At 41.4% G+C, this 15,069-nt stretch overlaps 1 protein-coding gene across 1 annotated transcript in view; it reads left to right on the top strand.

Annotated features, from left to right (window-relative positions):
- The window catches only part of egfra (epidermal growth factor receptor a (erythroblastic leukemia viral (v-erb-b) oncogene homolog, avian)), an 80,868-nt gene that overhangs the window by 37,897 nt on the left and 27,902 nt on the right, over nucleotides 1–15,069 (top strand). The window lies entirely within an intron of this gene.

Genomic DNA, 15,069 nt, shown 5'->3' with positions numbered 1-15,069 from the left:
CCTCACCTGACCTGCTGTGCTGCCACATATAAGCACTGAGACTGAGACATGGTCCAGTCTGGATTTATGTGAAAGTGCACCAAAGCTGAGGCCTGGAAAGAGGCCCATCTAACCACACCTGCATAGTTACAGAGCACACTGTTCATAAGCAAGGCCCAGATTCCAGGAAAAAGCACTTCTAACTAGGAGAGGTATTTTCCAAGAAATCTACAGTGCTAGCAGTGAGAACACAGTATGGTAAGGGCTTAGGAGGAACTTACTTGTGTTTGTACTTGTATTTGATGAGTGTGTAATTGATTGTCTGACATGCTGCGCATGTACAAAACGACTGTGACAGTGCATAGACATAGAATGTGACTTTTTTCTTTCTTCCCACTTCATCTGTGTTCATATGAAATGAAAAGAGTGTAAGAAATATCATCTTATGTAACAACAACTTACTGTATTTGAAAATAAGTTTAAAAAAGATCAATGCAAATTACTTATGGCAAAGAGCTCATTTTTGTTCATCTTTAGTGGAAGTTTAACACTTTGCAGTTGTCAGTTTACTTGGAATAATTGTAAAAACCATACCCCTCCTTGTAATAATAATTTCTTTGCTGAACTCTTGTTAAATAGTAATGAGAGATGTTTGAATACGTAGTGATTTAGTGTAAGCAATTGAAGTGATACATTTCACACGTACTCACTTAGTGGGAAACTGAAAATCATGGGTTAAATTTAGCTTCTGAAATAACTTTGTGATGTTCCCATTAGGTCTCGCAGCTAACTGAAAATTGTACTGTTAATTTTGCCTAATGTAAACTAAATTTCTTTAAACAAAACATTTCTAGTGATATTAAGCAGTGATGGGTACAGATTGTGACTTAGATTTCTGCTCTGTTGTTCTGCCAAAGGGATACGGGGACACGAAGCCAGAGATGGCGACGGTCCCTGATGTTGTCCATGTGCATGCACAGCGTATCGTTCTGCTACTAGCGTTCTGGGAATCACGCTTGATTTATATGTTTTCAAGGGAGTTAAAGTCCTGTACTTTCTCATGCTGCACAGAATCTCCCCCGAGCTGCGACAATTTTCAGAGAGAGCGAAAGCCTTACACGTTTTCAGAGGGAGGCCTGAACGCATTCCTGGGTAGCTCTTTTATAACGAACACGTTGGCGTGTGGCTGGTGAGAGCCAGCGGAAGGAAACCAGCAGGAGCTCTCTGTCATTCCATGCAGTTTCATTCATGTGGCTGTCAGCTCTCATCTCATTGGTCAATCTCAGCTGCACCGGCATGGCCCTTCACCAGGCAATCGCTGGTAAAAGGGGCAATGAAAAATCTCCAGCCATGATACCCAAACTTTTCCCCCTCTCTTTTCCTGCTTCTTACACCCCGGCATTAGAGAAGTATGTACAAGAAATGAACTAGGGAGCTATTTATTTGGGTGAGCATCGAGTCCAGGGCTTGACTCAAGCTTTTTCATCCCCCTGTAAGACACAAAACTCCTTCAGTAGGACCAATGAATACAGCATTGATGGTATTTATTCCACCCAAAAATAATGCATAAATAGCTTGGCTGTGAAAAGACACAAACCCTCACAGTAGCATCACAAAGGAGCAATCTGACAGCAATGAAGGGCACTTTTGAGATCTGCGGTTAGCGGTAGCCTGACATGCTCTGCCAGAGGGAAGAAAGTGTCGTCCTCCCACAAGCCCCGGGAGGCCTGCCCACAGCGAGCATAGTGCGCCCCAGCTGACAGTGTCATTTCGGCAGTGTCGCAAGAACATCTGGGTGACAGGATTGGGGTCCCTCGTTCATCACAGTGCGCCTCGTTTGCGGTCTGCACACCGTAAAAACGTTCAGACGGGTTCAGCTGTGCGAGAGAACGGCAGCTGAGAGAGAAGCATCTGGACTGTCTCACGGAGCGGTCAAGAAATGCAGTCTCTCTGAGCAGAATATAAACACTTGTCTTTTTTGCCTTTATTTGGTCTCTGTCCTGAGCTTTCCCCTTGAAATCAAAGAAACCGTTCCAAAACTACCACTCTCAGCCAAAAACGGTTCTGGATCCAAATACACTGTGTCAGCAAAGAGACAGCAAAGGTGGACCTGGAGATGCAGGTTAATCCGGACCAAATAAGAACTTCTAACAAGTCAGGAATACCTGGAGGTGGGATGAGGGGCCCAGCTATTTTTGTGTTCAAAGTTAAAACATGAAGAGATGTGTAACAGGGAGGGGTGTACACTGTGTGGCTCTTACTCATTTCTGGTGATGAATTTCAGCACCTGAGAAACGGAGCTGTTTTGACTACAAACAAAATTAGACTGCCAGATTTACCAGTACATATGCAGTACATTTCACTCTTCTGAGCAGTCAAATCCACCTCTCTTTTGAGCAGCATGACACAGTTGTGCAGGTGTTGACTCTCTCTCTCTTCTTTCGGGACTTCTGCCATCTCTGTTAAAATGTAATAAAATCATTGTTATTTCCCTCAACATCTGCGGCTTGGTTTCTGACCCCTCTTCATCTCAAATCTCTCTCAGTACCATGGACTAATTTATTGGCTTTTCCCTACTGTGTCTGAATCCCAAATGTGAGGAACTTCCTGAAACAGGAGAGCTCTTGTTTCCTTGATCTAACCAGAAGCTGTATCCCACCAGTCAGCTCAGCCCCCCTTCTCTCTTCCTCTTCACCTACGCCGCCCCCGGACACACTTTCGAAAGGCTCCATCAATCCACCATGCAAAAGGATTATGTTTATAGCATGTAGTTTTAGTCTATAAAGAGATGCAATGTGGAAAAAGTCAGCCACCAGTCAACTGTCAGATTAGACAAGCCTTCGTTTTTTATGTGTCCAACTATAACAACTGGAGATTATATGTTTGTTTTTCATTACTGGATCCATACTGCATATGCCTTTTAAATTTCACAAGGAGACTGCAATAGAATATGTGAAGAGACCTACTGCATGGAGAATTTGTTCTCCCTTCCTGTTCTAGTTAAGGGGCCTCATTTCACTTCTGCCTTCTGTCTCTTTGTTTTGTTGTCTGTCTATATAAAACTCAGACAGTTTGTAGGCAGCACTCCAGCCCACGTTCTTGAGGTTCCAGTGCTCTTAGCTGACACATGAGGGCAGGAAGTGGTCGTCCCACACAGGAAGTAGTGAGGAAATGCTTGAGTTTCCCTGCTGACTGAAACGTGCCTTTGAGATTAATGCCGTCCTTCAGACTCGGTCAAGTTGTATCAGTGCAGGGAGGAAGTGTAAAGCTCATACACAAAATAGTGTCTAAATTTTGACCTATGCGATGAGATGATGTAACGCTACAGAGGTATTACTTTGGTGAGCAAGCTCAATTATTTTCATTCAAACTATGGAAATGTTTCAGGTGTTATGTACAATACATCATATGCTTTCCAATCTAACTGTATACATTTATTGCACAATAATAGCCGTAGCAGAAAACAACAATTTGAAACTAAATCTTAGTGAGGATCATGTGTCCTTAGCATAACCAAGTTTTAGCTTTAATGGTGGGCAATGACATATTGATATGTAATATAAGCGGGAAATCACTGGGGGTTATATCAGGTTTTCATCGGTTCTGGTTGGTAATTGAAGAAAACAACAACAATATCAATTAACATAGCTGAATCCCCGTAATCATGACATATTTCCCTATTATATAATTAGTAGCCTCTGGTGCGAGCGTAATTGCATTGCAGGTAGTGAATGAGGGGAAGCAGCCTATGTTGGGTTGTTTCTGTCCAGTAAAATGGTACATGTTGTTCTGAGAGGTTTTAGGGAAACATAAAGCAGTAGAAGTCACACAATACCATGTAGGCCACTGGTAATATATTATTAATTACTTCCTGTGTCCAAAGGTATTTTTACACATTAACCAATCTGGTATTTACGATGTTATCATTACTAAGGATCTGTTTTACTAATCAGTTGAGTAGGTGTTACCTTTTTAATTTTGTTGTCAGTGGTCTGTGTGTTACTCCTTCAGCCTGTGTGCACATTTGTGGGTGTGTAGATTATGATGATGATGACGACAATGATTATGATGATTAACGATCTCAGTGTTGGCCATTACATTACACTGTAAATAACTTCACCTGTAAAATGCAAAAATGCACAGTAAATTTTCCCCCACCTATGTGTCTATGAAAGCTGTGGGGTTAAGTGATCATATCTCTATAGAGCCACAGCAACATGACGAGAACATCAAGTGTACGTGAATGTTTCAACAAATGAAAGAACACAAACCAAGCTTGCATACACATAAAAAAATCTAGATTCCCATGTACAAATCATCCACATTTATGATAACCATATGTAGAAGAAATGAATTTGAGCTCAGTGCAGAACCCCAGAGAGAGTCAAAGATATGGGCAGTCTCCCTGATGGGTCTGTAAATCATTCCCTGTGGCTGTTTGTGTGATTGCTACGCCTGTCCCAGCAGCACTGCATTAGCCGCACGGAAAGCTCTGTGTTGTTTTCCAGTTTGGAAACTACAGCCAGGATGAGCCACGGAAAGACAACTCTTTTCCACAATGCAGCTGTGTTTCCCTAATTTTGTCACAATGCCATCAGGTCAGCAGGTCTAACAACGTTGTTAGAAAGCTGTGTGTTGGCAGGGTCGATCACATAAATTTAATAGGGAACACACTGAGCCAACAGCACCTGACATTTGTTCCTTCTGTAAATATGGTCCATTACAAATTTCATGGTTATTATTGTATGTCATCATTTACTCAGGTACCTATTGGTTCTGCCTGAAACTATAAACTTTGTTGGTCTTTGTTGTGATGAACGTTTTAGTCAATGTTTGGATGCAGCTGCGCTGAAAGTTTTTATTGAAGTCATATCTATAACGGCATTTTCACGGTCTATGTGTCAATGCTCAAGTCTGTCGGTGGTTATATCCATGGAATCAGTAATTAATGAGCTGTTTGTTCGTTTTTGCTGGGAGGGGCTGTGTGAACAAGCTTTCCACACTAAGGCTTACTTTAAAGAGCTGTTTTTTCAAAGCAAGCTTTTTTCCACCTCTGTTCCCACACCTGTCTAAGAGCATTACTCACATTGCAAAATCAATACTCGCATCCCTGGGCTATGTTTTTTCGGTCTCTTAATCTCAGCAGAGACATTAGCGCTCTCCCTTTGTCCTTCGTAAACCACAGAGGATGAAATGGAGGGTTAAATTAGCGCGCAGTTGAGGCTTGTGGTTCTGCCAAGCAAGTTTGCAGAGAGCAGGGGCAATTGGAGAACATTAATGAGCACACCATAGTTTTTCTATGTGTCACACTCTTGGCGAGGGTTTCTTTTTAATAATTTGTTTAGCATATATAAGTAAAAAGTAATTAATAAATAATTAAAATTTGTTCTTTCACAACTGAAAAAATACAGTGAACAGTAAGGTTTTACTTCATAGTGGGGATTATATATTTTGATTGATTTTGCCCAATTTCACTGATGTGCGGAAGGAAGGTTGTCACCAGCTTGAACTCAGTCACCTCAATAAGTTAATTGACTCCTGGCCAGAAGCCCTATCGAAAGTCTTACGCCAATGGTGCGAGGGTGTTCCTGGTGCCTGGAAGCGCTGTTAAAGCAGAACATATGACTAATTACCTCTTCCGCCCTACCTTTTGTTCCTGCGGCGTGCTCTTCTCGCCATAGCGATTGTCCCGGTACTCTAATGGTTATGTCATGCATCACGGCGGGCAGAGCCAAGCCTGCTCGGCTGCGCCCATTCAGGGCTGACGCAGTGGCATCCGGAGATACTGAGGCAATCAGCGGGGCCTTGACCACCCCAGCGATGGTGCCATTTATCTGAAGCAATCCTCTCGCTGACTGTTCCGCTGCTCATTTTCTGTGTCATCGGAAGATTCCTTATAGGATAGATATATATGCAAGGGTTGTATTTCGATGACAAGTTTGTTCATGAATTTTCCGTTTGTGCTTTATGGCGGTTACAGAACCTTCAAGACAGTTTAAGGTACTGGGAAATGTCAAAGCATGATGCTTTCTAGGCTTTCAAATATCAAACAATAATATGTGGAACAGTGACTTCTTTTTTTGACTGTCTAAGTTTTAAGGTGGAGATAACAAATATCTATGTAACTCGCTGTGGGCAGAGCTGGATTGAAGGGCGGATATTTACTTAAGGGTGTGACAGGCTCGCTATCTAAATGCACTGGAATTCATCTGTCATGCTTTCTAATCCATGCAGCCAGGTAGTGGTAGCCAGGTAGTGCAAAAGTATAATTTACAAGCAATTTGTGGAATGATGAGTGATTTCTTTTTGTGGTAACATGGCTGGTTACAGTTTTTGGCGTAACAAATGTTGGTAAATTAACCTAAATTTCATGCTCAAAATGCACATGAATGTAGACTCCAACAGAAGGGGAAGCAGAGAGCAGATGAATACTGTTTCACTCATTAAGATTTGCAACACCCCTTCCCATTTCAAGAGGAAGTGTATAGGGAAGCTCACATGCTTGGCAGAGAATCCCCTCCCCATTTATAATATGTTGTGCATATTGGAACAATGTGACTGTGTAACATACAAACCTGGGAAACATTTAGTCTTTAATAGCCTTTCCTTTCATCCTTGTGGTTCTCATTAATGTGTGAGACAGGTGCATTTACTCATGTTGGCATCTTTGATTACCCTGATGTGTCTGTGTGTGGAATGGCCCAGTGGTATGACCAGCAAATTGGCAGAGTTAGAGTGCATAATTACAAAGCATTGGTAAGTCTCTCTAGACTGTTGCCTGGAACATTTGCTAACTGGCTGAGAGTTTGATCGAATCGCCCGCTTTTAATGCAAAAGTGTTTCCGTCAAAATACATGAGCTGTGCTGATGTATAGCAAGGGCTGACAGATGCCATATTGCCACTTCTAGTAATTTCAGTTTTGTCTCTTTGTGATCCAGTGTGGTAATATAGTAACTGTACCACACCTCTTCTATGAAGAATGGCAATGTCTTAAGTAATCAAATGCCTATTCCTATTCCATTTTACTGGATAGGTTGTGGTAATGTACTTCAGTCGAGAGTAAGGCAGAGTGGTTTCAAACCTGGGGTTTGAATCTTGCCTTTGTAGTTGGTTAACTGTTCAGCGACTCACAAGATTAGTAAAGGGTTAATCTTCAACTATCTATGCATTGTAAATATTTTTTTTTATCTCCATGTCAACAGAGAACAATAACTCTTTTTTAGCATCTGCTTAAGACATTGGAAATGTAGATTTTCATCGTGTGTTTGAAAATGTATGTGAATTCTAGTCTGAATTTGAACTCGCCCCACACTTTCACAGTTTGACGTGTTGGCAGTTTCAAATGGCAAATCCTGAAACTAAGCCCACTTCATCTGTTCACCTCACGAAGTCTATTCACGAATAAAGCCTTTTTTTCCTTTGGTGATGGGCCTGTTCGGAATGGAGTAACATAATGCTGATGTGATGTGAGGTAATTAACCAACCACCCCGAGGCCTTTTAATTAAAAAGCTAACAAACAGCTGCCGGCTTTAACGAGGTTTGCTCTCTTGGCTTGTGAAACAGCTCTGCTTGGTCCAGATGTTTAGCCGTCCAGGAAAAGAGTAGATCAGAGTTCTGGCAGAGAGCTAGTTCCCCAGCTACTGCGTGTGAACTTGAGCTGAAATGAGTAACCTCTCAATAACATCCACCCAAGATAAGGACATTAGAGTTGTGCAACTAAAAGATGTATGTTAATCATATCACCAAACAAGGATGATGAATTCATTGTCATCATAACCAGTACGGTTGTTGAGTGATATCTATCATTACCAAAGAAGGAACAGCAACTATGTGATTTGAATTTTAATACTGGGATTTTCCGTTATAACTAATAAGGCTGTATATTTTTGGTGTAATGTGGAATTGCAATGAACCACTTTATTGCACATATAGGGGAGTATAGCATAGCTTTGACAGTTATTTTGTTTCTGCATTCATAGTAGTTTAATGGGCAAATGCAACCCTTCAGCAAAGTGTGTATTTGCATTCACTTACAATGATGCAATGATCATAGACAATTTATATTCTGATACAGTATATCCACATAAGAACAACTGTGCAGCATTTCAATTGTTCATCAGGAAATGTATTTTGAAACATTATATTTAATTATATTAGTGGAAAATATTGTGTAGTTTTCCTTCATAGTGTCAATTTTTTGCCTCAGGCCTGCAGATTCTCAATCTGGATTGTATGCGTGTTTGTGTGTGTTCCCTTCTGTACCAGAAGCTCATTAAATCTCATCACCGTCCTGTAATTAAAAGGTGATGCTCAAAATTAGCCTGGCTACTGTTAGCTGCCTTCAAGACAGGATTGCTGGACTGTGTGATCTCATGTCAGAGTTCTCAGTGGTTAGTTATTTGAAAAAAGAATGGCATCTGGGAGGCATTCTCTGAATATTACTGTTCAGCCAGTGTATGTTTACTGATAAACTTGTGAATTATGACCTCATCAGTGTTCTTGTTTAAACTGAGATTTATGGATATGATTTGGATGGGAATAAAGTAAAGCGCATATTTCTACACCTTGGTCATTGTTCATAGCAGTATACTGTTCCCTCTCATAATATTATTGAAATCTCTAAGATACTGAGTCTCATATGTTTGCCATGTTTCTTAGTAACAGAGGCTTCACTGTCATTCAGAGCTTGGGTTTACAAAATGATTAGAGAATATACATTTAGAGCAGAATTTTATTATGTAGATTTAATGGCAGGTGTTGGAGAAAAGTTCTTTGCATTAAATCAATGAACACTCCCTGGAAAAAATGCAAAACACACTGTTTACAATGGTCTTTGATAACACTAACTTTTAAATTGAGTTATTGGACATGTACAGCATTAGGAATTAGATCAAAAACAAAATGAGAATGGAAAACATTGCTGAATGGCCATTTTCTTACAGAAAACACCTTTAAGAGAATCTAAATGAAGACCTGATTTTTTTTATGGATGTGGGACTATATTACTTGCTTTGACCCAGCAAAAGCTCCCAATGTACAGTTCTTTTGTACAGTATCTGAATGTTAATATCCACATGCTGCTTGAATATGCCGTCTTGATTAAGGTGTGTTTGGAGAATCAGTAGGGAGACACCAGGTGCAATCAGGTGTGCATATTTGGAGTAGGGAGCCTTTTCTGTGTCCCACGATAAATTAGAAGGGGCCCTCTTCATTCCCCTGACAGCTGCTGTCGTGTTCCTCACACCGGGAGCAGCTTCTGCCCCTGAAACACAGACAGCCAGGCCTGACCCAGAGCCAGTCCCCCAGTCACCCCTTATTACAGGCCCATACCCCAGCCCTGCACAGACTGCAAGCCTGTCAGACAAACATGTCTGGCAACCCAGCCACAAACTGGTTGCCATTTAAAAAGGCAAATATAAGTCTGAAGGAAGCATTCAAAGAGCTGCTGAAACAGTTTGAAGTGGCTTCTGTAAAAATAAGAACAGGGTCTTGGTGACTGGGGGGTTTCCATGGTATTGCACTTCTGATGAACAACCATAGACAGTTAGCTAGACGTCCTTTTCTCATGAGCAGGTTTTAGCACAGTAGGGTTAACCTACTGATGTTTCTGGGTGTAAAGACTGGTCACTCTTGTCTGTGTTTTATGGTGAGGCTAATTCATTAAACATTGTGTGAGGGACATGAAACATTGTGAACATTGCGTCAGCGTTGGTCTGGTGCTTAAGGAAATGTTCTCTGATTTATTTATTCAAGAAAACTAATATGTATTTAATGACTCATGAGGCAAATCGGTAAGTCCACTTTGAGTGACTTAACAGCATTCATACCAATCACATAGATGTGGTGAGGTGCACATTCTGTGATCCATGAAGGTTGCCATTACATCAATGGAGGTTGGTTAAATGCTGTATAAATTTTCCTTGTGGCAAAGGACAGTCACAGTTAGTCATATGGTGATGTTAAATGTGAGCGCATAAAGACAAGTAGGTCAGAAGGCACAACAGTATGTCTTCTCAACCAAAAGGAGCAAACATAAATTGAATATATTTGGATCACGGTGAAGTACTTACAAATATTGTCCTTTGCTGTCAATTTTTTATATAGAATCAAAAATAAAGCCTATGTATACTGCCCAGAGGATTTGCCATTAATAATATACAATTCTTATTATATGAAATAACAACCCATAAGAAGCCAATTCTTGTTATACTGCAGTGATCATCAATGTGGGTGGATTGATGATCATTTTTTTAAAAAAGTTTAATTTCTATTTTATACAAATTATATTTGGTACCTTTTACTTGTAACAAGCCAAATAGACTCCCTATATTACTATGGCTCAGACTGACTCATACCATTTACAGTATTGTAGACAGAAAGGGGATTTAGTTTGAGAATGCAGCAAGTTTTAGGAAATTTGTCATCATTTGAACAAGACCACTTTGCTGGATGAATATCATGTGTTAAGGCCATGTATTAACGCTTTGTGAAAATGCCTTAAAAACACAGGAATTTTCCAGCAGTGTCGCTGCAGTGCAGTAGGGAGTGTGGTCGCGTTCAGCTCCGTTCCGTTCAGCCAGAGTTTAGGCTGCCTGTCTGCAGGCGGCATCCAGCTCAGGACAGGCGCAGACGGAGAGAGCATTGCCAAGCAAAGACAAAGGAGCAAGGGTGTGCCAGGCTGCCGAGGAGGGGCTCTTTCGCCCGTGCCCCGCAGTGAGCGGGTATGCCTCATGCCAGTGGCCAGTCCGGTGTCCATGGTCACAAGGAGGGACAGGGTCTGGGGTCTGATGGGCAGATTGAGTGGAGGACCGTCTGACTGACCCTGAACCCTCGTGGCTCATTCACCTTCCCACTGGGCAACCCCCAGACCAGCAATCTGCCGGTTCTACATTTACATTTACATTTATTCATTTGGCAGACATGTGTATCCAAAGCAACTTACAAGTGAGGTAGAGCACAACACAAGCAAAAAGCCATAAAGAGTCAACAATATTAGATGGTTCTGGGTGTGTCTATGTTCACTCGGCTCCTGCTTTAGACTCACACATATAACAGTCATGATATTTAGTGAAATACCCAAGCTAAGCTGAAGTGCTGGTATGTGTTGATTTCTGCTAAGGTTATTATACAGTGGCTAAAGCAGAGTGTTTAGTTCTTGAAGTGAATTGGGTCAATGTGTGTTACTGTTTTACGGTTTTATGAGATGTAGGTTGCTTCACACTTGCTTATTGACAAGAAAACATTATTATCATTTCTGCAATAATGTTTATGGTCGTCCCACACTACGTACTTTCCCGTATAGGAAGGAACATGGCGTTCTGTTTTTGCACTAATCTTTGAGAAGCCTTGAAAGGCCAGATTTATTCCCAAAAGCTTTCTTTTTACCCACTTTTCACTGGGTTTATATCTAGAAGACCCTCATGACCCCTTCCATAAGTTTAATCAGGAGTCCAACCTCCTATCCTGGAGAGACCTGAGCAATTGAATAAGGGTTGGTCTGTGTCTTCAGTCTTTATTTGTACCATCAGACAGTCAGTCAGTCATGGGGTAGACCAGTGGGAAATGTTTCATAGGTCATCATGCAAGTACGGCACACAACAATCAGTTCCTTAAGTTATTACATTCTGTGCTATGTGACTCATATTAACTTCACTACATTTATGAAATGTGGTGTGACATTTGTGTTGCTTCTTTTTAACCAGATTTTTTTTTTTACTCTCTGCAAAGAATTACAGTTTTGCACAGTATTGTATTTCTGATTTAAACAACATAAAACATGCCCTGTGGTACCTACTGAGAACTACATATAGGAGCACCTCCACTTCTCCAGAGCTATAGAACATCCGAGACAGGAGATATGGCAGAATTGTTGAAATTCCAGTGCCTCTGACTTGCCAAAACTACTCAGCTTATTGCCAAGTCAACAGCACAGCTGACCGCTGCTGTTTCATTAGTGTCCTGCCACAGAGCTTGGAGCAAATATGAGAGGTATTTTCCCACTGGCAATGGTGTGTTTGAGCCTGTTCGACATGGCAAATATTTTCTTGGCATGGAGGATTCATCCAGGCGTCAGAATTGTTGCACCAGGAAAAGAAAAAGATTGCCTTGCCTTGCCTTGCCTTGTCAATGGTGGAGTAAGCCTTTCTTTTGCTTTCATTCCCTTTTTATTTCTGGTTTGTGGGTTGTGGTCAGCCATTTTGGTTATGATAACTTGCCAGGATATTGTGGAGTGATTTTTTTTTTATATTACTCTTATTTGTTGTCTGTCTATGCATGCATAAATGAAATAACAATGTGTGGCTCCAGCATGCCAGTTATATGGCGCCTGTTCCTTTGGATTTGCTTTTCAGATTTCTTCACTGAAGTTAATTATTACAGCATGGTAGACTCCATGCCAGTTCTTTGGATTTGAATCATGCAAATTTGTGTGCCATTCTGTCTCTTTTATCAGAACATCTATGAGATATTCTACTCACGATTGAATAAAACTGAATTGTTATTTGATTAAATTTGACTGTAGTCTTAAATCATGTTTGCATCTCTTTGCAGTTTGCGTCTCAGGTTAAAGTTGCTTTTTGTAGTATTATACACCATGTGACTGCTCCTTCAGGGAGGTTCTTCGAAGTAACTAATGGACAGAATGGCTCCACACTCAAAAAGAAATTAGGCAATTCAAAACAAACATTGTCTTTCCCTACCTGTGTTCGACTAGGTTTGTGTGTGTGTGTGTGTGTGTGTGTGTGTGTTGTTTGAGTGCGTGAGCACGATTGCTCTTCGATATCCGCGGCAGGAGCAGACATGCTCAGGAATGTGTTCCAACAGACTCCACAGCAGCAGATATTTGCAAGAAGGAAGATCTCTGCTTTGTAGAACGGCACCCGTTACACACAGGAAGTCGAGGTGACAGTGTGGTGGATATCGCGGAGGAACAACGACCGTAAATTTATCAAAGTACATGAATGGGAAAGAATCTTTCCTTAACGTACCAACAGTCAGTGCACAACCATAGAGAGAAGTGTGTAGCCAGCCGTGGCCAGTGGTGAAAAGGTGTTCGCATGCACTTCTGACGTCTGTGCCCCGGAGTAATCCGTTCCGTATCGGTCAGAACCCGTCAGACCTGCTGAAGATAAGAGGGATCGCTCTCACGTTTAGAAGCCCTGCATTCCTACAAATTGCCTGCCATTCAGCAGCAGTGATGTACTCATGTGTTCTGTACACTCATCTCATAGGTTTGTGTAATAACCTGTGCTATGGCTTTTATGACTGTTAGGTTGCGCAATGTGAGAGTGGCAAAATATTTCAGACATGTACACTGGGTGATAGCGCATTGCTAACACCTGGAAACATAATCTAAGCACTCGACAAGGTTCTTATCAACTCTAGTAATCTGATTGCGTACAACATCAGCACATCAAGTAGTTTTTTGGTCTGGGAGTGAAACTGCTTTTTTTGCCACCTGTGTTGTAGAGAAAAGTCGAATCGATGTAGTGTTTTATCTCTGGCCTAGAAAATCGATCTTCCTGTCATATGAGGTGAGCTAATACCAGTCCCCTGGTGGAATATAGTCGCTGTTATTAAGACAGTGCCAGGTTTAATCTCATATCAGCTCCAAATGTTCAGGTACAAATTCCAGTGACATTATTGCCGGAGGTACTTCCTCCCAGAGAGGAAGAACTGCGTGTTGCGCAAGGAAAGTGTGCACTACCTGCAGTGGGGTTTTGACCTCTTGTAACCAGAGATGCCAAAGGTTCAATTGAACCAGGGGCACAGTACAGCAGCTCAGGCATGGAATTTATTGAAAAACATCCAGCATTTCAAAATGTTTTTTCTCTCCAAACTGCTGTGACCTTCCTAGAGACTGAAAATGCTGTAGCAGAAAATAATCTTTTGTGGCTTATGGCCTTTGCCAAGAAACATGTTAGCAGCAGGTTAAACTGCAGTGTTCCTGAGAATTAATGAGGAGGGGCCGTTGAGACTTGTTCACCTTGGTTGTTTCTTCCCTTTGCTGCAAAACAAACTGTTCTATTATAACTGCCAGTTAGGGCTACCCCGAAGGGCAAATTTTCTTCTTCCATAGCTCTGTGAGCATTGTCAGTGAACACCTGAACGTTTGTTACTTCATCTTTGCGTTAGTAAACAGTTGTAAAAGCTACCTCAGTACCTCAATGCACATTTATTACCTTGGTGGGGGAATTAGCGGTAGCAATGTATACCCGACATAGCACAAGCATAATCACTGAATGTGACTGTGAATGTGACTTAAATGTTGTTGTATACGACTAACCACTGAATTGAAGGTGCATTTTCCATCATTTTTCACCATTAGTGACCATTAAGGTTTTCGAATTCAAAGACACTTTTTGGGTGTGAATGGGATGACTGAGTTGAATTGAGTTTACTTGACATCAACATGCTAGCACTCCTCCTTCTCCTTCGGGGTTTTAGCTCCGAACCTGTTCTTGACATATATGTTAATTTGTTGCTTATTTTCTCGAGAATCTTGTCTGACCTCTCCACAGTTAAAAACAACACCATCTGATTCCCTTGCAGTCAGACAACAGCAAATCCATCTCCAAATTACATGCTGTATAGGGTAGGGATGAGTTTAATTTAGTGCGAAAGACATGAGCATTGTGCCAAGATCAGCTCTGCCAATTCAGTGGAAGTACCTAGTACATACACAGCTCACTCCATCACTTCACACAGTTATTCCAGTTATTCAAAAACCAGACAATGTGACCGTCGTCTGCATGAGGCAGCTGAATTTGCAAAACTGTCTGTGTGAACCTCCCTATGTGTTTTTGGTATGCCTCTACTCAATCTCCATTGAAGAAAAAAAATGGATGCACACGACTACATGCAAGCTTGCACACATGCAATCAAGCAGCCGCCTACACACACACACACACCCATTATGGTGAAATGCTTCCTTACCTTTGGGCACTTTAATATACTTTTATGACACAGAGTGGAGGTTTGACTGGTATGACTGAATCCTGTTGGGGCATTGGAAATCATGGGCCATGAACTACACTTGACCTATGCCTCACTGACCTCAGCCAATAGAGAATGTTGTCACAAAATGCAA

The sequence above is a fragment of the Megalops cyprinoides genome, chromosome 24 (assembly GCF_013368585.1).
Source record: "Megalops cyprinoides isolate fMegCyp1 chromosome 24, fMegCyp1.pri, whole genome shotgun sequence".
NCBI classification, from domain to species: Eukaryota; Metazoa; Chordata; class Actinopteri; order Elopiformes; family Megalopidae; genus Megalops; species Megalops cyprinoides.
This window is presented reverse-complemented; position numbering and strand designations above follow the sequence as displayed.